Source organism: Schistocerca gregaria, unplaced genomic scaffold, assembly GCF_023897955.1.
Source record: "Schistocerca gregaria isolate iqSchGreg1 unplaced genomic scaffold, iqSchGreg1.2 ptg000405l, whole genome shotgun sequence".
Classification (NCBI taxonomy): Eukaryota; Metazoa; Arthropoda; class Insecta; order Orthoptera; family Acrididae; genus Schistocerca; species Schistocerca gregaria.
The window spans coordinates 677,703-700,119 of record NW_026061842.1 but is presented as its reverse complement, the minus strand read 5'-3'; positions in this window follow the sequence as shown (position 1 = coordinate 700,119).

The window sequence follows — 22,417 nt, the reverse complement described above, 5'->3', positions numbered from 1 at the left end:
TTATTGACTTTTTACTTTTCTTTGGTGCGTTGGACATGAGCTAGGATCTTAAGTTTATGCATGAAAGGAGTAGTAGCAGCCGAGTTTCACGGGAGAGTGTGAAAAGTGTTCATATGTAGTAAAAACAAGAGAAATCCGTCCGTTTTCGTCACTTGTTTTCGAATCGACTTCAAGCCAGGTCGTCACAATGGCCGCTGTTCTGTCTGATACGGTTACATTTAACGTCTGCAAAGCTATGTCGCGTGCTGCGGTATGCGGAGACACTAAAAGCACCATAGTAGAACGCAGATGAAGCTTTTAAATTGATGTAATAGCCAGTAAGAAGTGGTACAATTCAAGTTTTAGGTATCGATTATTGACTTTTTACCCTCCTTTGGTGCCTTGGACATGAGCTAGGAACTTGAGATTTTGCATGAAAGGAGGATTAGCAGCCGCGTTGCACGGGATAATGTGAAAAGTGTTCATATGTAGTAAATCCTGAGAAATCCGTCTGTTTTCGTCATTTATTATCGAATCGACTTAAAGCCAGATCGTCACATTAGCCGCTCTTCTCTCTGAAACGGTTGTACTTATAGTCTGCAAAGCAATGTCGCGTTCTGCGGTATGCGGAGACATTAAAAGCACCATAGTAGAACACAGATGAAGCTTCTAAGTTGATGTAATAGCCAGTAAGAAGTAGTAGAATTCAAGATTTAGTTATCGATTATTGACTTTTTAGCTGGCTTTGGTGCCTTGGACATGAGCTAGGACCTTAACACTTTGCATGAAAGGAGGACTAGCAGCCGAGTTGCACGGGAGAATTTGAAAAGTGTTCATATGTAGTAAAAACCTGAGAAATCCGTCCGTTTTCGTCATTTGTTATCGAATCGACTTAAAGCCAGATCGTCACATTGGCCGCTCTTCTCTCTAAAACGGTTGTACTTATCGTCTGCAAAGCTATGTCGCGTGCTGCGGTATGTGGAGACACTAAAAGCAACATAGTAGAACACAAGTGAAGCTTCTAAGTTGATGTATTAGCCAGTAAGAAGTAGTACAATTCAAGTTTTAGGTATCGATTATTGACTTTTTAGCTGGCTTAGGTGCCTTGGACATGAACTAGGACTTTAAGATTCTGCATGAAAGGAGGACTAGCAGCAGAGTTGCACGGGAGAATGTAAAAAGTGTTCATATGTGGTAAAAACCTGGGAAATTCGTCCGTTTTCGTCATTTGTTATCGAATCGACTTAAAACCAGATCGTCACATTGGCCGCTCTTCTCTCTGAAACGGTTGTACTTATCGTCTGCAAAGCTATGTCGCGTGCTGCGGTATGCGGAGACACCAAAAGCACCGTAGTAGAACACAGATGAAGCCTCTAAGTTGATGTAACAGCCAGTAAGAAATAGTACGATTCAAGTTTTAGGTATCGATTATTGAGTTTTTAACCTTCTTTGGTGCCTTGGACATGAGTTAGGAAATTAAGATTTTGCATGAAAGTAGGACTAGCAGCAGAGTTAAACGGGAGAATGTGAAAAGTGTTCATATGTAGTAAAAACCTGAGAAATCCGTCCGTTTTCGTAATTTGTTATCGAATCGGCTTAAAGCCAGATCGCCACATTGGCCGCTCTTCTCTCTGAAACGGTTACATTTATCGTCTGCAAAGCTATGTCGCGTGCTGCGTTATGCGGAGACACTAAAAACACCATAGTATAACACAGATGAAGATTCTAAGTTGATGTAATAAGCAGTAAGACATAGTACAATTCAAGTTTTAGGTATCGATTATTGAGTTTTTACCCTTCTTTGGTGCTTTCGACATGACCTAGGAACTAAAGATTTTGTATGAAAGGAGGACTAGCAGCCGAGTTTCACGGGAGAATGTGAAAAGTGTTCATATGTAGTAAAAACCTGAGAAATCCGTACGTTTTCGGCATTTGTTGTCGAATCGACTTAAAGCCAGATTGTCATATTGGCCGCTGTTCTGTCTGAAACGGTTACATTTATCGTCTGCAAAGCTATGTCGCGTGCTGCGGTATCCGGAGACACTAAAAGCACCATATTATAACACAGATGAAGCTTCTAAATTGGTGTACTAGCCAATAAGAAGTAGTATAATTCAAGTTTTAGGTATCGATTATTGACTTTTTACCCTTCTATGGTGGCTTGGACATGAGCTAGGAACTTCAGATTTTGCATAAAAGGAGGACTAGCAGCCGCGTTGCACGGAAGAACGTGAGAAGTGTTCATATGTAGTAAAACCCTGAGAAATCCGTCCGTTTTCGTCATTTATTATCGAATCGACTTAAAGCCAGATCGTCACATTGGCCGCTCGTCTCTCTGAAACGGTTGTTCTTATCGTCTGCAAAGCTATGTCGCGTGCTGCGGTATGCGGAGACACTAGAAGTACCATAGTAGAACTCAGATGAAGCTTCGAAGTTGATGTAATTGCCAGTAAGAAGTAGTACAATTCAAGTTTTAGTTATGGATTATTGACTTTTTAGCTGGCTTTGGTGCCTTGGACATGAGCTAGAAACTCATGAATTTGCATGAAAGGGGGACTAGCAGCCGCGTTGCACGGGAGAATGTGGAAAGTGTTCATATGTAGTAAAAACCTGAGAAATCCGTCCGTTTTCGTCATTTGTTATCGAATCGACTTAAAGCCACATCGTCACATTGGCCGCTCTTCTCTCTGAAACGGTTGTACTTATCGTCTGCAAAGCTATGTCGCGTGCTGCGGTTTGCAGAGGCTCAAAAAGCACCATAGTAGAACACAGATGAAGCTTCTAGGTTGATGTAATAGCTAGTATATAGTAGTACAATTCAAGTTTTAGTTATCGATTATTGACTTTTTAGCTGGCTTTGGTGCCTTGGACATGGGCTAGGACCTTAACGTTTTGCATGAAAGGAGGACTAGCAGCCGAGTTGCACGGGAGAATGTGAAAAGTGTTCATATGTAGTAAAAACCTGAGAAATCCGTCCGTTTTCGTCATTTGTTATCGAATCGACTTAAGGCCATATCGTCACATTGGCCGCTCTTCTGTCTGAAACGGTTACATTTATCGTCTGCTAAGCTATGACGCGTGCTGCGGTATGCGGAGCCACTAAAATCAACATAGTAGAACACAGATGAAGCTTCTAAGTTGATGTAATAGCCAGTAAGAAGTAGTACAATTCAAGTTTTAGGTATCGATTATTGACTTTTTAGCTGCCTTTGGAGCCTTGGACATGAGCTAGGACCTTAAGATTCTGCATGAAAGGAGGACTAGCAGCCGCGTTGCATGGGAGAACGTGAAAAGTGTTCATATGTAGTAAAAACCTGAGAAATCCGTCCGTTTTCGTCATTTGTTATCAAATCGACTTAAAGCCAGGTCGTCACATTGGCCGCTATTCTCTCTGAAACGGTTGTACTTATCGTCTGCAAAGCTATGTCGCTTGCTGCGGTACGCGGTGCCACTAAAAGCACCATAGTATAACACAGATGAAGGTTCTAAGTTGATGTAATAGCCAGTAAGAAGTAGTACAATTCAAGTTTTAGGTATCGATTATTGACTTTTTGATTTTCTTTGGTGCCTTGGACATGAGCTAGGACCTTAAGATTATGCATGAAAGGAGCAGTAGCAGCCGAGTTTCACGGGAGAATGTGAAAAGTGTGCATATGTAGTAAAAACCTGAGAAATCCGTCCGTTTTCGTCATTGGTTGTCGAATCGACTTAAAGCCAGATCGTCACAATGGCCGCTGTTCTGTCTGATACGGTTACATTTAACGTCTGCAAAGCTATGTCGCGTGCTGCGGTATGCGGAGACACTAAAAGCACCATAGTAGAACGCAGATGAAGCTTTTAAGTTGATGTAATAGCCAGTAAGAAGTCGAACAATTCAAGTTTTAGGTATCGATTATTGACTTTTTACCCTCCTTTGGTGCCTTGGACATGAGCTAGGAACTTGAGATTTTGCATGAAAGGAGGCCTAGCATCCGAGTTGCACGGGAGAATTTGAAAAGTGTTCATATGTAGTAAAAACCTGAGAAATCCGTCCGTTTTCGTCATTTGTTATCGAATCGACTTAAAGCCAGATCGTCACATTGGTCGCTCTTCTCTCTGAAACGCTTACATTTATCGTCTGCAAAGATATGACGCTTGCTGCGGTATGCGGAGACACTAAAAGCACCATAGTAGAACACAGATGAAGCTTCTAAGTTGATGTAATATCCAGTATTAACTAGTACAATTCAAGTTTTAGGTATCGATTATTGACTTTTTAGCTGGCTTTGGTGCCTTGGACATGAACTAGAACTTTAAGATTCTGCATGAAAGATGGACTAGCAGCCGAGTTGCACGGGAGAATGTCAAAAGTGTTTATATGTGGTAAAAACCTGAGAAATTCGTCCGTTTTCGAAATTTGTTATCGAATCGACTTAAAACCAGATCGTCACATTGGCCGCTCTTCTCTCTGAAACGGTTGTACTTATGGTCTGCAAAGCTATGTCGCGTGCTGCGGTATGCGGAGACACCAAAAGCACCGTAGTAGAACACGGATGAAGCCTCTAAGTTGATGTAACAGCCAGTAAGAAATAGTACGATTCAAGTTTTAGGTATCGATTATTGAGTATTTAACCTTCTTTGGTGCCTTGGACATGAGTTAGGAAATTAAGATTTTGCATGAAAGTAGGACTAGCAGCCGAGTTAAACGGGAGAATGTGAAAAGTGTTCATATGTAGTAAAAACCTGAGAAATCCGTCCGTTTTCGTCATTTGTTATCGAATCGACTTAAAGCCAGATCGTCACATTGGCCGCTCGTCTCTCTGAAACGGTTGTTCTTATCGTCTGCAAAGCTATGTCGCGTGCTGCGGTATGCGGAGACACTAGAAGTACCATAGTAGAACTCAGATGAAGCTTCTAAGTTGATGTAATTTCCAGTAAGAAGTAGTACAATGCAAGTTTTAGTTATGGATTATTGACTTTTTAGCTGGCTTTGGTGCCTTGGACATGAGCTAGAAACTCATGAATTGCCATGAAAGGAGGACTAGCAGCCGCGTTACACGGGAGAATGTGGAAAGTGTTCATATGTAGTAAAAACCTGAGAAATCCGTCCGTTTTCGTCATTTGTTATCTAATCGACTTAAAGCCAGATCGTCACATTGGCCGCTCTTCTCTCTGAAACGGTTGTACTTATCGTCTGCAAAGCTATGTCGCGTGCTGCGGTTTGCAGAGACTCCAAAAGCACCATAGTAGAACACAGATGAAGCTTCTAGGTTGATGTAATAGCCAGTATGAAGTAGTAAAATTCAAGTTTTTGGTTATCGATTATTGACTTTTTAGCTGGCTTTAGTGCCTTGGACATGGGCTAGGACCTTAACTTTCTGCATGAAAGGAGGACTAGCAGCCGAGTTGCACGGGAGAATGTGAAAAGTGTTCATATGTAGTAAAAACCTGAGAAATCCGTCCGTTTTCGTCATTTGTTATCGAATCAACTTAAGGCCAGATCGTCACATTGGCCACTCTTCTGTCTGAAACGGTTACATTTAACGTCTGCAAAGCTATGACGCGTGCTGCGGTATGCGGAGCCACTAAAATCAACATAGTAGAACACAGATGAAGCTTCTATGTTGATGTAATAGCCAGTAAGAAGTAGTACAATTCAAGTTTTAGTTATCGATTATTGACTTTTTGCCCTTCATTGGTGCCTTGGACATGAGCTAGGAACTTAAGAACTTTCATGAAAGGAGGACTACCAGCCGCGTTGCACGGGTGAATGTGAAAAGTGTTCATATGTAGTAAAAACAAGAGAAACCCGTCCGTTTTCGTCATTTGTTGACGAATCGACTTAAAGCCAGATCGTCACAATGGCCGCTGTTCTGTCTGATACGGTTACATTTCACGTCTGCAAAGCTATGTCGCGTGCTGCGGTATGCGGAGACACTAAAAGCACCATAGTAGAACGCAGATGAAGCTTTTAAATTGATGTAATAGCCAGTAAGAAGACGAACAATTCAAGTTTTAGGTATCGATTATTGACTTTTTACCCTCCTTTGGTGCCTTGGACATGAGCTAGGAACTTGAGATTTTGCATGAAAGGAGGATTAGCAGCCGCGTTGCACGGGAGAATGTGAAAAGTGTTCATATGTAGTAAAACCTGAGAAATCCGTCCGTTTTCATCATTTATTATCGAATCGACTTAAAGCCAGATCGTCACATTGGCCGCTCTTCTCTCAGAAACGGTTGTTTTTATCGTCTGCAAAGCTATGTCGCGTGCTGCGGTATGCGGAGACACTAAAAGCACCATAGTGTAACACAGATGAAGCTTCTAAGTTGATGTAATAGCCAGTAAGAAGTAGTACAATTCAAGTTTTAGGTATCGATTATTGACTTTTTACTTTTCTTTGGTGCCTTGGACATGAGCTAGGATCTTAAGATTATGCATGAAAGGAGTAGTAGCAGCCGAGTTGCACGGGAAAATTTGAAAAGTGTTTATATGTAGTAAAAACCTGAGAAATCCGTCCGTTTTCGTCATTTGTTATCGAATCGACTTAAAGCCAGATCGTCACATTGGCCGCTCTTCTCTCTGAAACGGTTACATTTATCGTCTGCAAAGATATGACGCTTGCTGCGGTATGCGGAGACACTAAAAGCACCATAGTAGAACACAGATGAAGCTTCTAAGTTGATGTTATAGCCAGTAAGAAGTAGTACAATTCAAGTTTAGTTATGGATTATTGACTTTATACCCTTCTTTGGTGCCTTGCACATGAGCTAGGAACTTAAGATTTTGCATGAAAGGAGGACTAGCAGCCGCGTTGCACAGGAGAATGTGAAAAGTGTGCGTATGTAGTAAAAATCTCAGAAATCCGTCCGTTTTCGTCATTTGCTATCGAATTGACTTAAAGCCAGATCGTCACATTGGCCGCTCTTCTCTCTAAAACGGTTGTACTTATCGTCTGCAAAGCTATGTCGTGTGCTGCGGTATGCGGAGACACTAAAAGCACCATAGTAGAACGCAGATGAAGCCTCTAAGTTGATGTAATAGCCAGTATGAAGTAGTACAATTCAAGTTGTAGGTATCGATTATTGACTTTTTACCCTTCTTTGTTTCCTTGGACATGAGCTAGGAAATTAAGATTTTGCATGAAAGGAGGACTTAAAGCCAGATCGTCACATTGGCCGCTCTTCTCTCTAAAACGTTTGTACTTATCGTCTGCAAAGTTATGTCTCGTGCTGCGGTATGTGGAGACACTAAAAGCACCATAGTAGAACACAGGTGAAGGTTCTAAGTTGATGTAATAGCCAGTAAGAAGTAGTACAATTCAAGTTTTAGGTATCGATTATTGACTTCTTACCCTTCTTTGGTGCCTTGTACATGAGCTAGGAAATTAAGATTTTGCATGAAAGGACTACTTAAAGCCAGATCGTCACATTGGCCGCTCTTCTCTCTAAAACGTTTGTACTTATCGTCTGCAAAGTTATGTCTCGTACTGCGGTATGTGGAGACACTAAAAGCAACATAGTAAAACACAAGTGAAGCTTCTAAGTTGATGTATTAGCCAGTAAGAAGTAGTACAATACAAGTTTTAGGTATCGATTATTGACTTTTTAGCTGGCTTTGGTGCCTTGGACTTGAACTAGGACTTTAAGATTCTGCATGAAAGGAGGACTAGCAGCCGAGTTGCACGGGAGAATGTCAAAAGTGTTCATATGTGGTAAAAACCTGGGAAATTCGTCCGTTTTCGTCATTTGTTATCGAATCGACTTAAAACCAGATCGTCACATTGGCCGCTCTTCTCTCTGAAACGGTTGTACTTATCGTCTGCAAAGCTATGTCGCGTGCTGCGGTATGCGGAGACACCAAAAACACCGTAGTAGAACACAGATGAAGCCTCTAAGTTGATGTAACAGCCAGTAAGAAATAGTACGATTCAAGTTTTAGGTATCGATTATTGAGTTTTTAACCTTCTTTGGTGCCTTGGACATGAGTTAGGTACTTCAGATTTTGCATAAAAGGAGGACTAGCAGCCGCGTTGCACGGAAGATCGTGAGAAGTGTTCATACGTAGTAAAAACCTGAGAAATCCGTCCGTGTTTGTCATTTGTTATCGAATTTACTTAAAGTCAGATTGTCACATTGGCCGCTCTTCTGTCTGAAACGGTTACATTTATCGTCTGCAAAGCTATGACGCGTGCTGCGGTATGCGGAGCCACTAAAATCAACATAGTAGAACACAGATGAAGCTTCTAAGTTGATGTATTAGCCAGTAAGAAGTAGTACAATTCAAGTTTTAGTTATGGATTATTGACTTTTTAGCTGGCTTTGGTGCCTTGGACATGAGCTAGAAACTCATGAATTTGCATGAAAGGGGGACTAGCAGCCGCGTTGCACGGGAGAATGTGGAAAGTGTTCATATGTAGTAAAAACCTGAGAAATCCGTCCGTTTTCGTCATTTGTTATCGAATCGACTTAAAGCCACATCGTCACATTGGCCGCTCTTCTCTCTGAAACGGTTGTACTTATCGTCTGCAAAGCTATGTCGCGTGCTGCGGTTTGCAGAGGCTCAAAAAGCACCATAGTAGAACACAGATGAAGCTTCTAGGTTGATGTAATAGCCAGTATGAAGTAGTACAATTCAAGTTTTAGTTATCGATTATTTACTTTTTAGCTGGCTTTGGTGCCTTGGACATGGGCTAGAACCTTAACGTTTTGCATGAAAGGAGGACTAGCAGCCGAGTTGCACGGGAGAATGTGAAAAGTGTTCATATGTAGTAAAAACCTGAGAAATCCGTCCGTTTTCGTCATTTGTTATCGAATCGACTTAAGGCCAGATCGTCACATTGGCCGCTCTTCTGTCTGAAACGGTTACATTTATCGTCTGCAAAGCTATGACGCGTGCTGCGGTATGCGGAGCCGCTAAAATCAACATAGTAGAACACAGATGAAGCTTCTAAGTTGATGTAATAGCCAGTAAGAAGTAGTACAATTCAAGTTTTAGTTATCGATTATTGACTTTTTGCCCTTCATTGGTGCCTTGGACATGAGCTAGGAACTTAAGAATTTTCATGAAAGGAGGTCTAGCAGCCGCGTTGCACGGGAGAATGTGAAAAGTGTTCATATGTAGTAAAAACTTGAGAAATCCATCCGTGTTCGTCATTTGTTATCGAATCGACTTAAAGCCAGATCGTCACATTGGCCGCTCTTCTCTCAGAAACGGTTGTTTTTATCGTCTGCAAAGCTATGCCGCGTGCTGCGGTATGCGGAGACACTAAAAGCACCATAGTATAACACAGATGAAGGTTCTAAGTTGATGTAATAGCCAGTAAGAAGTAGTACAATTCAAGTTTTAGGTATCGATTATTGACTTTTTGATTTTCTTTGGTGCCTTGGACATGAGCTAGGACCTTAAGATTATGCATGAAAGGAGCAGTAGCAGCCGAGTTTCACGGAAGAATGTCAAAAGTGTGCATATGTAGTAAAAACCTGAGAAATCCGTCCGTTTTCGTCTTTGGTTGTCGAATCGACTTAAAGCCAGATCGTCACAATGGCCGCTGTTCTGTCTGATACGGTTACTTTTAACGTCTGCAAAGCTATGTCGCGTGCTGCGGTATGCGGAGACACTAAAAGCACCATAGTAGAACGCAGATGAAGCTTTTAAATTGATGTAATAGCCAGTAAAAAGTCGAACAATGCAAGTTTTAGGTATCGATTATTGACTTTTTACCCTCCTTTGGTGCCTTGGACATGAGCTAGGAACTTGAGATTTTGCATGAAAGGAGGATTAGCAGCCGCGTTGCACGGGAGAATGTGAAAAGTGTTCATATGTAGTAAAAACCTGAGAAATCCGTCCGTTTTCGTCATTTATTATCGAATCGACTTAAAGCCAGATCGTCACATTGGCCGCTCTTCTCTCTGAAACGGTTGTACTTATAGTCTGCAAAGCAATGTCGCGTGCTGCGGTATGCGGAGACACTAAAAGCACCATAGTAGAACACAGATGAAGCTTCTAAGTTGATGTAATAGCCAGTAAGAAGTAGTAGAATTCAAGTTTTAGTTATCGATTATTGACTTTTTAGCTGGCTTTGGTGCCTTGGATATGAGCTAGGACCTTAACACTTTGCATGAAAGAAGGACTAGCAGCCGAGTTGCACGGGAGAATTTGAAAAGTGTTCATATGTAGTAAAAACCTGAGAAATCCGTCCGTTTTCGTCATTTGTTATCGAATCGACTTAAAGCCAGATCGGCACATTGGCCGCTCTTCTCTCTGAAACGGTTACATTTATCGTCTGCAAAGATATGACGCTTGCTGCGGTATGCGGAGACACTAAAAGCACCATAGTAGAACACAGATGAAGCTTCTAAGTTGATGTTATAGCCAGTAAGAAGTAGTACAATTCAAGTTTTAGTTATGGATTATTGACCTTATACCCTTCTTTTGTGCCTTGCACATGAGCTAGGAACTTAAGATTTTGCATGAAAGGAGGACTAGCAGCCGCGTTGCACGGGAGAATGTGAAATGTGTGCGTATGTAGTAAAAACCTCAGAAATCCTTCCGTTTTAGTCATTTGCTATCGAATCGACTTAAAGCCAGATTGTCACATTGGCCGCTCTTCTCTCTAAAACGGTTGTACATATCGTCTGCAAAGCTATGTCGCGTGCTGCGGTATGAGGAGACACTAAAAGCACCATAGTAGAACACAGATGAAGCTTCTAAGTTGATGTAATACCCAGTAAGAAGTAGTAGAATTCAAGTTTTAGTTATCCATTACTGACTTTTTAGCTGGCTTTGGTGCCTTGGACGTGAGCTAGGAACTTAAGAATTTGCATGAAAGGAGGACCAGCAGCCGAGTTGCACGGGAGAATGTGAAAAGTGTTCATATGTAGTAAAAACCTGAGAAATCCGTCCGTTTTCGTCATTTGTTATCGAATCGACTGAAAGTCCGATCGTCACATTGGCCGCTCTTCTCTCTGAAACGGTTGTACTTATCGCCTGCAAAGCTATGTCGCCTGCTGCGGTTTGTGGAGACACTAAAAGCACCATAGTAGAACACAGATGAAGCTTCTAAGTTGATGTAATATCCAGTATTAACTAGTACAATTCAAGTTTTAGGTATCGATTATTGACTTTTTAGCTGGCTTTGGTGCCTTGGACATGAACTAGAACTTTAAGATTCTGCGTGAAAGGAGGACTAGCAGCCGAGTTGCACGGGAGAATGTCAAAAGTGTTCATATGTGGTAAAAACCTGAGAAATTCGTCCGTTTTCGTCATTTGTTATCGAATCGACTTAAAACCAGATCGTCACATTGGCCGCTCTTCTCTCTGAAACGGTTGTACTTATCGCCTGCAAAGCTATGTCGCGTGCTGCGGTATGCGGAGACACCAAAAGCACCGTAGTAGAACACGGATGAAGCCTCTAAGTTGATGTAACAGCCAGTAAGAAATAGTACCCTTCAAGTTTTAGGTATCGATTATTGAGTATTTAACCTTCTTTGGTGCCTTGGACATGAGTTAGGAAATTAAGATTTTGCATGAAAGTAGGACTAGCAGCCGAGTTAAACGGGAGAATGTGAAAAGTGTTCATATGTATTAAAAACCTGAGAAATCCGTCCGTTTTCGTCATTTGTTATCGAATCGACTTAAAGCCAGATCGTCACATTGGCCGCTCGTCTCTCTGAAACGGTTGTTCTTATCGTCTGCAAAGCTATGTCGCGTGCTGCGGTATGCGGAGACACTAGAAGTACCATAGTAGAACTCAGATGAAGCTTCTAAGTTGATGTAATTGCCAGTAAGAAGTAGTACAATGCAAGTTTTAGTTATGGATTATTGACTTTTTAGCTGGCTTTGGTGCCTTGGACATGAGCTAGAAACTCATGAATTTCCATGAAAGGAGGACTAGCAGCCGCGTTACACCTGAGAATGTGGAAAGTGTTCATATGTAGTAAAAACCTGAGAAATCCGTCCGTGTTCGTCATTTGTTATCGAATCGACTTAAAGCCAGATAGTCACATTGGCTGCTCTTCTTTCTGAAACGGTTGTCCTTATCGTCTGCAAAGCTATGTCGCGTGCTGCGGTATGCGGAGACACTAAAAGCACCATAGTAGAACACAGATGAAGCTTCTAAGTTGATGTAATAGCCAGTAAGAAGTAGTACAATTCAAGTTTTAGTTATCGATTATTGACTTTTTACCCTTCTTTGGTGCTTTGGACATTAGCTATGAACTAAAAATATTGCATGAAAGGAGGACTAGCAGCCGCGTTGCACGGGAGAATGTGAAAAGTGTTAATATGTAGTAAAAACCTGAGAAATCCGTCCGTTTTCGTCATTTGTTATCGAATCGACTTAAAGCCAGATCGTCACATTGGCCGCTCTTCTCTCTGAAACGGATGTACTTATCGTCTGCAAAGCTATGTCGCGTGCTGCGGTTTGCAGAGACTCAAAAAGCACCATAGTAGAACACAGATGAAGCTTCTAGGTTGATGTAATAGCCAGTATGAAGTAGTACAATTCAAGTTTTAGTTATCGATTATTGACTTTTTAGCTGGCTTTGGTGCCTTGGACATGGGCTAGGACCTTAACGTTTTGCATGAAAGGAGGACTAGCAGCCGAGTTGCACGGGAGAATGTGAAAAGTGTTCATATGTAGTAAAAACCTGAGAAATCCGTCCGTTTTCGTCATTTGTTATCGAATCGACTTAAGGCCAGATCGTCACATTGGCCACTCTTCTGTCTGAAACGGTTACATTTATCGTCTGCAAAGCTATGACGCGTGCTGCGGTATGCGGAGCCACTAAAATCAACATAGTAGAACACAGATGAAGCTTCTATGTTGATGTAATAGCCAGTAAGAAGTAGTACAATTCAAGTTTTAGTTATCGATTATTGACTTTTTGCCCTTCATTGGTGCCTTGGACATGAGCTAGGAACTTAAGAATTTTCATGAAAGGAGGACTACCAGCCGCGTTGCACGGGTGAATTTGAAAAGTGTTCATATGTAGTAAAAACAAGAAAAATCCGTCCGTTTTCGTCATTTGTTGTCGAATCGACTTAAAGCCAGATCGTCAAATTGGCCGCTGTTCTGTCTGATACGGTTACATTTAACGTCTGCAAAGCTATGTCGCGTGCTGCGGTATGCGGAGACACTAAAAGCACCATGGTAGAACGCAGATGAAGCTTTTAAATTGATGTAATAGCCAGTAAGAAGACGAACAATTCAAGTTATAGGTATCGATTATTGACTTTTTACCCTCCTTTGGTGCCTTGGACATGAGCTAGGAACTTGAGATTTTGCATGAAAGGAGGATTAGCAGCCGCGTTGCACGGGAGTATGTGAAAAGTGTTCATATGTAGTAAAACCTGAGAAATCCGTCCGTTTTCGTCATTTATTATCGAATCGACTTAAAGCCAGATCGTCACATTGGCCGCTCTTCTCTCAGAAACGGATGTTTTTATCGTCTGCAAAGCTATGTCGCGTGCTGCGGTATGCGGAGACACTAAAAGCACCATAGTAGAACACAGATAAAGCTTCTAAGTTGATGTAATAGCCAGTAAGAAGTAGTACAATTCAAGTTTTAGTTATCGATTATTGACTTTTTAGCTGGCTTTGGTGCCTTGGACATGAGCTAGGACCTTAAGATTATGCATGAAAGGAGGGCTAGCAGCCGAGTTTCACGGGAGAATGTGAAAAGTGTGCATATGTGGTAAAAACCTGAGAAATCCGTCCGTTTTCGTCATTGGTTGTCGAATCGACTTAAAGCCAGATCGTCACAATGGCCGCTGTTCTGTGTGATACGGTTATATTTAACGTCTGCAAAGCTATGTCGCGTGCTGCGGTATGCGGAGACACTAAAAGCACCATAGTAGAACGCAGATGAAGCTTTTAAATTGATGTAATAGCCAGTAAGAAGCCGAACAATTCAAGTTTTAGGTATCGATTATTGAATTTTTACCCTCCTTTGGTGCCTTGGACATGAGCTAGGAACTTGAGATTTTGCATGAAAGGAGGATTAGCAGCCGCGTTGCACGGGATAATGTGAAAAGTGTTCATATGTAGTAAAACCTGAGAAATCCGTCTGTTTTCGTCATTTATTATCGAATCGACTTAAAGCCAGATCGTCACATTGGCCGCTCTTTTCTCTGAAACGGTTGTACTTATAGTCTGCAAAGCAATGTCGCGTTCTGCGGTATGCGGAGACACTAAAAGCACCATAGTAGAACACAGATGAAGCTTCTAAGTTGATGTAATAGCCAGTAAGAAGTAGTAGAATTCAAGTTTTAGTTATCGATTATTGACTTTTTAGCTGGCTTTGGTGCCTTGGACATGAGCTAGGACCTTAAGATTATGCATGAAAGGAGGGCTAGCAGCCGAGTTTCACGGGAGAATGTGAAAAGTGTGCATATGTGGTAAAAACCTGAGAAATCCGTCCGTTTTCGTCATTGGTTGTCGAATCGACTTAAAGCCAGATCGTCACAATGGCCGCTGTTCTGTCTGATACTGTTACATTTAACGTCTGCAAAGCTATGTCGCGTGCTGCGGTATGCGGAGACACTAAAGGCACCATAGTAGAACGCAGATGAAGCTTTTAAGTTGATGTAATAGCCAGTAAGAAGTAGTACAATTCAAGTTTTAGGTATCGATTATTGACTTTTTACTTTTCTTTGGTGCCTTGGACATGAGCTAGGATCTTAAGATTATGCATGAAAGGAGTAGTAGCAGCCGAGTTTCACGGGAGAATGTGAAAAGTGTTCATATGTAGTAAAAACAAGAGAAATCCGTCCGTTTTCGTCATTTGTTGTCGAATCGACTTCAAGCCAGATCGCCACAATGGCCGCTGTTCTGTCTGATACGGTTACATTTAACGTCTGCAAAGCTATGTCGCGTGCTGCGGTATGCGGAGACACTAAAAGCACCATAGTATAACACAGATGAAGCTTCTAAGTTGATGTAATAGCCAGTAAGAAGTAGTACAATTCAAGTTTTAGGTATCGATTATTGACTTTTTACTTTTCTTTGGTGCCTTGGACATGAGCTAGGATCTTAAGATTATGCATGAAAGGAGTAGTAGCAGCCGAGTTTCACGGGAGAATGTGAAAAGTGTTCATATGTAGTAAAAACAAGAGAAATCCGTCCGTTTTCGTCATTTGTTGTCGAATCGACTTCAAGCCAGATCGTCACAATGGCCGCTGTTCTGTCTGATACGGTTATATTTAACGTCTGCAAAGCTATGTCGCGTGCTGCGGTATGCGGAGACACTAAAAGCACCATAGTAGAACGCAGATGAAGCTTTTAAATTGATGTAATAGCCAGTAAGAAGCCGAACAATTCAAGTTTTAGGTATCGATTATTGACTTTTTACCCTCCTTTGGTGCCTTGGACATGAGCTAGGAACTTGAGATTTTGCATGAAAGGAGGATTAGCAGCCGCGTTGCACGGGATAATGTGAAAAGTGTTCATATGTAGTAAAACCTGAGAAATCCGTCTGTTTTCGTCATTTATTATCGAATCGACTTAAAGCCAGATCGTCACATTGGCCGCTCTTCTCTCTGAAACGGTTGTACTTATAGTCTGCAAAGCAATGTCGCGTTCTGCGGTATGCGGAGACACTAAAAGCACCATAGTAGAACACAGATGAAGCTTCTAAGTTGATGTAATAGCCAGTAAGAAGTAGTAGAATTCAAGTTTTAGTTATCGATTATTGACTTTTTAGCTGGCTTTGGTGCCTTGGACATGAGCTAGGACCTTAAGATTATGCATGAAAGGAGGGCTAGCAGCCGAGTTTCACGGGAGAATGTGAAAAGTGTGCATATGTGGTAAAAACCTGAGAAATCCGTCCGTTTTCGTCATTGGTTGTCGAATCGACTTAAAGCCAGATCGTCACAATGGCCGCTGTTCTGTGTGATACGGTTATATTTAACGTCTGCAAAGCTATGTCGCGTGCTGCGGTATGCGGAGACACTAAAAGCACCATAGTAGAACGCAGATGAAGCTTTTAAATTGATGTAATAGCCAGTAAGAAGCCGAACAATTCAAGTTTTAGGTATCGATTATTGACTTTTTACCCTCCTTTGGTGCCTTGGACATGAGCTAGGAACTTGAGATTTTGCATGAAAGGAGGATTAGCAGCCGCGTTGCACGGGATAATGTGAAAAGTGTTCATATGTAGTAAAACCTGAGAAATCCGTCTGTTTTCGTCATTTATTATCGAATCGACTTAAAGCCAGATCGTCACATTGGCCGCTCTTCTCTCTGAAACGGTTGTACTTATAGTCTGCAAAGCAATGTCGCGTTCTGCGGTATGCGGAGACACTAAAAGCACCATAGTAGAACACAGATGAAGCTTCTAAGTTGATGTAATAGCCAGTAAGAAGTAGCAGAATTCAAGTTTTAGTTATCGATTATTGACTTTTTAACTGGCTTTGGTGCCTTGGACATGAGCTAGGACCTTAAGATTATGCATGAAAGGAGGGCTAGCAGCCGAGTTTCACGGGAGAATGTGAAAAGTGTGCATATGTGGTAAAAACCTGAGAAATCCGTCCGTTTTCGTCATTTGTTGTCGAATCGACTTAAAGCCAGATCGTCACAATGGCCGCTGTTCTGTCTGATACGGTTACATTTAACGTCTGCAAAGCTATGTCGCGTGCTGCGGTATGCGGAGACACTAAAAGCACCATAGTAGAACGCAGATGAAGCTTTTAAGTTGATGTAATAGCCAGTAAGAAGTAGTACAATTCAAGTTTTAGGTATCGATTATTGACTTTTTACTTTTCTTTGGTGCCTTGGACATGAGCTAGGATCTTAAGATTATGCATGAAAGGAGTAGTAGCAGCCGAGTTTCACGGGAGAATGTGAAAAGTATTCATATGTAGTAAAAACAAGAGAAATCCGTCCGTTTTCGTCATTTGTTGTCGAATCGACTGCAAGCCAGATCGCCACAATGGCCGCTGTTCTGTCTGATACGGTTACATTTAACGTCTGCAAAGCTATGTCGCGTGCTGCGGTATGCGGAGACACTAAAAGCACCATAGTAGAACGCAGATGAAGCTTTTAAATTGATGTAATAGCCAGTAAGAAGACGAACAATTCAAGTTTTAGATATCGATTATTGACTCTTTACCCTCCTTTGGTGCCTTGGACATGAGCTAGGAACTTGAGATTAGGCATGAAAGGAGGATTAGCAGCCGCGTTGCACGGGATAATGTGAAAAGTGTTCATATGTAGTAAAACCTGAGAAATCCGTCTGTTTTCGTCATTTATTATCGAATCGACTTAAAGCCAGATCGTCACATTGGCCGCTGTTCTCTCTGAAACGGTTACATTTATCGTCTGCAAAGATATGACGCTTGCTGCGGTATGCGGAGACACTAAAAGCACCATAGTAGAACACAGATGAAGCTTCTAAGTTGATGTTATAGCCAGTAAGATGTAGTACAATTCAAGTTTTAGTTATGGATTGTTGACTTTATACCCTTCTTTGGTGCCTTGCACATGAGCTAGGAACTTAAGATTTTGCATGAAAGGAGGACTAGCAGCCGCGTTGCAAAGGAGAATGTGAAAAGTGTGCGTATGTAGTAAAAACTTCAGAAATCCGTCCGTTTTCGTCATTTGCTATCGAATCGACTTAAAGCCAGATCGTCACATTGTCCGCTCTTCTCTCTAAAACGGTTGTACTTATCGTCTGCAAAGCTATGTCGCGTGCTGCGGTATGCGGAGACACTAAAAGCACCACAGTAGAACGCTGATGAAGCCTCTAAGTTGATGTAATAGCCAGTATGAAGTAGTACAATTCAAGTTTTAGGTATCGATTATTGACTTTTTACCCTTCTTTGTTTCCTTGGACATGAGCTAGGAAATTAAGATTTTGCATGAAAGGAGGACTTAAAGCCAGATCGTCACATTGGCCGCTCTTCTCTCTAAAACGTTTGTACTTATCGTCTGCAAAGTTATGTTTCGTGCTGCGGCATGTGGAGACACTAAAAGCACCATAGTAGAACACAGGTGAAGGTTCTAAGTTGATGTAATAGCCAGTAAGAAGTCGTACAATTCAAGTTTTAGGTATCGTTTATTGACTTCTTACCCTTCTTTGGTGCCTTGTACATGAGCTAGGAAATTAAGATTTTGCATGAAAGGACTACTTAAAGCCAGATCGTCACATTGGCCGCTCTTCTCTCTAAAACGTTTGTACTTATCGTCTGCAAATTTATGTCTCGTGCTGCGGTATGTGGAGACACTAAAATCAACATAGTAGAACACAAGTGAAGCTTCTAAGTTGATGTATTAGCCAGTAAGAAGTAGTACAATTCAAGTTTTAGGTATCGATTATTGACTTTTTAGCTGGCTTTGGTGCCTTGGACATGAACTTGGACTTTAAGATTCTGCATGAAAGGAGGACTAGCAGCCGAGTTGCACGGGAGAATGTCAAAAGTGTTCATATGTGGTAAAAACCAGTTAAATTCGTCCGATTTCGTCATTTGTTATCGAATCGACTTAAAACCAGGTCGTCACATTGGCCGCTCTTCTCTCTGAAACGGTTGTACTTATCGTCTGCAAAGCTATGTCGCGTGCTGCGGTATGCGGAGACACCAAAAGCACCGTAGTAGAACACAGATGAAGCCTCTAAGTTGATGTAACAGCCAGTAAGAAATAGTACGATTCAAGTTTTAGGTATCGATTATTGAGTTTTTAACCCTATTTGGTGCCTTGGACATGAGTTAGGAAATTACGATTTTGCATGAAAGTAGGACTAGCAGCAGAGTTAAACGGGAGAATGTGAAAAGTGTTCATACGTAGTAAAAACCTGAGAAATCCGTCCGTGTTTGTGATTTGTTATCGAATTTACTTAAAGTCAGATTGTCACATTGGCCGCTCTTCTGTCTGAAACGGTTACATTTATCGTCTTCAAAGCTATGTCGCGTGCTGCGGTATGCGGAGACACTAAAAGCACCATAGTAGAACGCAGATGAAGCTTCTAAGTTGATGTAATAGCCAGTAAGAAGTGGTACAATTCAAGTTTTAGGTATCGATTATTGACTTTTTACCCTCCTTTGGTGCCTTGGACATGAGCTAGGAACTTGAGATATTGCATGAAAGGAGGATTAGCAGCCGCGTTGCACGGGAGAATGTGAAAAGTGTTCATACGTAGTAAAACCCTGAGAAATCCGTCCGTTTTCGTCATTTGTTATCGAATCGACTTAAAGCCAGATAGTCACATTGGCTGCTCTTCTTTCTGAAACGGTTGTCCTTATCGTCTGCAAAGCTATGTCGCGTGCTGCGGTATGCGGAGACACTAAAAGCACCATAGTAGAACACAGATGAAGCTTCTAAGTTGATGTAATAGCCAGTAAGAAGTAGTACAATTCAAGTTTTAGTTATCGATTATTGACTTTTTACCCTTCTTTGGTGCTTTGGACATTAGCTATGAACTAAAAATATTGCATGAAAGGAGGACTAGCAGCCGCGTTGCACGGGAGAATGTGAAAAGTGTTAATATGTAGTAAAAACCTGAGAAATCCGTCCGTTTTCGTCATTTGTTATCGAATCGACTTAAAGCCAGATCGTCACATTGGCCGCTCTTCTCTCTGAAACGGATGTACTTATCGTCTGCAAAGCTATGTCGCGTGCTGCGGTTTGCAGAGACTCAAAAAGCACCATAGTAGAACACAGATGAAGCTTCTAGGTTGATGTAATAGCCAGTATGAAGTAGTACAATTCAAGTTTTAGTTATCGATTATTGACTTTTTAGCTGGCTTTGGTGCCTTGGACATGGGCTAGGACCTTAACGTTTTGCATGAAAGGAGGACTAGCAGCCGAGTTGCACGGGAGAATGTGAAAAGTGTTCATATGTAGTAAAAACCTGAGAAATCCGTCCGTTTTCGTCATTTGTTATCGAATCGACTTAAGGCCAGATCGTCACATTGGCCACTCTTCTGTCTGAAACGGTTACATTTATCGTCTGCAAAGCTATGACGCGTGCTGCGGTATGCGGAGCCACTAAAATCAACATAGTAGAACACAGATGAAGCTTCTATGTTGATGTAATAGCCAGTAAGAAGTAGTACAATTCAAGTTTTAGTTATCGATTATTGACTTTTTGCCCTTCATTGGTGCCTTGGACATGAGCTAGGAACTTAAGAATTTTCATGAAAGGAGGACTACCAGCCGCGTTGCACGGGTGAATTTGAAAAGTGTTCATATGTAGTAAAAACAAGAAAAATCCGTCCGTTTTCGTCATTTGTTGTCGAATCGACTTAAAGCCAGATCGTCAAATTGGCCGCTGTTCTGTCTGATACGGTTACATTTAACGTCTGCAAAGCTATGTCGCGTGCTGCGGTATGCGGAGACACTAAAAGCACCATGGTAGAACGCAGATGAAGCTTTTAAATTGATGTAATAGCCAGTAAGAAGACGAACAATTCAAGTTATAGGTATCGATTATTGACTTTTTACCCTCCTTTGGTGCCTTGGACATGAGCTAGGAACTTGAGATTTTGCATGAAAGGAGGATTAGCAGCCGCGTTGCACGGGAGTATGTGAAAAGTGTTCATATGTAGTAAAACCTGAGAAATCCGTCCGTTTTCGTCATTTATTATCGAATCGACTTAAAGCCAGATCGTCACATTGGCCGCTCTTCTCTCAGAAACGGATGTTTTTATCGTCTGCAAAGCTATGTCGCGTGCTGCGGTATGCGGAGACACTAAAAGCACCATAGTAGAACACAGATAAAGCTTCTAAGTTGATGTAATAGCCAGTAAGAAGTAGTACAATTCAAGTTTTAGTTATCGATTATTGACTTTTTAGCTGGCTTTGGTGCCTTGGACATGAGCTAGGACCTTAAGATTATGCATGAAAGGAGGGCTAGCAGCCGAGTTTCACGGGAGAATGTGAAAAGTGTGCATATGTGGTAAAAACCTGAGAAATCCGTCCGTTTTCGTCATTGGTTGTCGAATCGACTTAAAGCCAGATCGTCACAATGGCCGCTGTTCTGTGTGATACGGTTATATTTAACGTCTGCAAAGCTATGTCGCGTGCTGCGGTATGCGGAGACACTAAAAGCACCATAGTAGAACGCAGATGAAGCTTTTAAATTGATGTAATAGCCAGTAAGAAGCCGAACAATTCAAGTTTTAGGTATCGATTATTGAATTTTTACCCTCCTTTGGTGCCTTGGACATGAGCTAGGAACTTGAGATTTTGCATGAAAGGAGGATTAGCAGCCGCGTTGCACGGGATAATGTGAAAAGTGTTCATATGTAGTAAAACCTGAGAAATCCGTCTGTTTTCGTCATTTATTATCGAATCGACTTAAAGCCAGATCGTCACATTGGCCGCTCTTCTCTCTGAAACGGTTGTACTTATAGTCTGCAAAGCAATGTCGCGTTCTGCGGTATGCGGAGACACTAAAAGCACCATAGTAGAACACAGATGAAGCTTCTAAGTTGATGTAATAGCCAGTAAGAAGTAGTAGAATTCAAGTTTTAGTTATCGATTATTGACTTTTTAGCTGGCTTTGGTGCCTTGGACATGAGCTAGGACCTTAAGATTATGCATGAAAGGAGGGCTAGCAGCCGAGTTTCACGGGAGAATGTGAAAAGTGTGCATATGTGGTAAAAACCTGAGAAATCCGTCCGTTTTCGTCATTGGTTGTCGAATCGACTTAAAGCCAGATCGTCACAATGGCCGCTGTTCTGTCTGATACTGTTACATTTAACGTCTGCAAAGCTATGTCGCGTGCTGCGGTATGCGGAGACACTAAAGGCACCATAGTAGAACGCAGATGAAGCTTTTAAGTTGATGTAATAGCCAGTAAGAAGTAGTACAATTCAAGTTTTAGGTATCGATTATTGACTTTTTACTTTTCTTTGGTGCCTTGGACATGAGCTAGGATCTTAAGATTATGCATGAAAGGAGTAGTAGCAGCCGAGTTTCACGGGAGAATGTGAAAAGTGTTCATATGTAGTAAAAACAAGAGAAATCCGTCCGTTTTCGTCATTTGTTGTCGAATCGACTTCAAGCCAGATCGCCACAATGGCCGCTGTTCTGTCTGATACGGTTACATTTAACGTCTGCAAAGCTATGTCGCGTGCTGCGGTATGCGGAGACACTAAAAGCACCATAGTATAACACAGATGAAGCTTCTAAGTTGATGTAATAGCCAGTAAGAAGTAGTACAATTCAAGTTTTAGGTATCGATTATTGACTTTTTACTTTTCTTTGGTGCCTTGGACATGAGCTAGGATCTTAAGATTATGCATGAAAGGAGTAGTAGCAGCCGAGTTTCACGGGAGAATGTGAAAAGTGTTCATATGTAGTAAAAACAAGAGAAATCCGTCCGTTTTCGTCATTTGTTGTCGAATCGACTTCAAGCCAGATCGTCACAATGGCCGCTGTTCTGTCTGATACGGTTATATTTAACGTCTGCAAAGCTATGTCGCGTGCTGCGGTATGCGGAGACACTAAAAGCACCATAG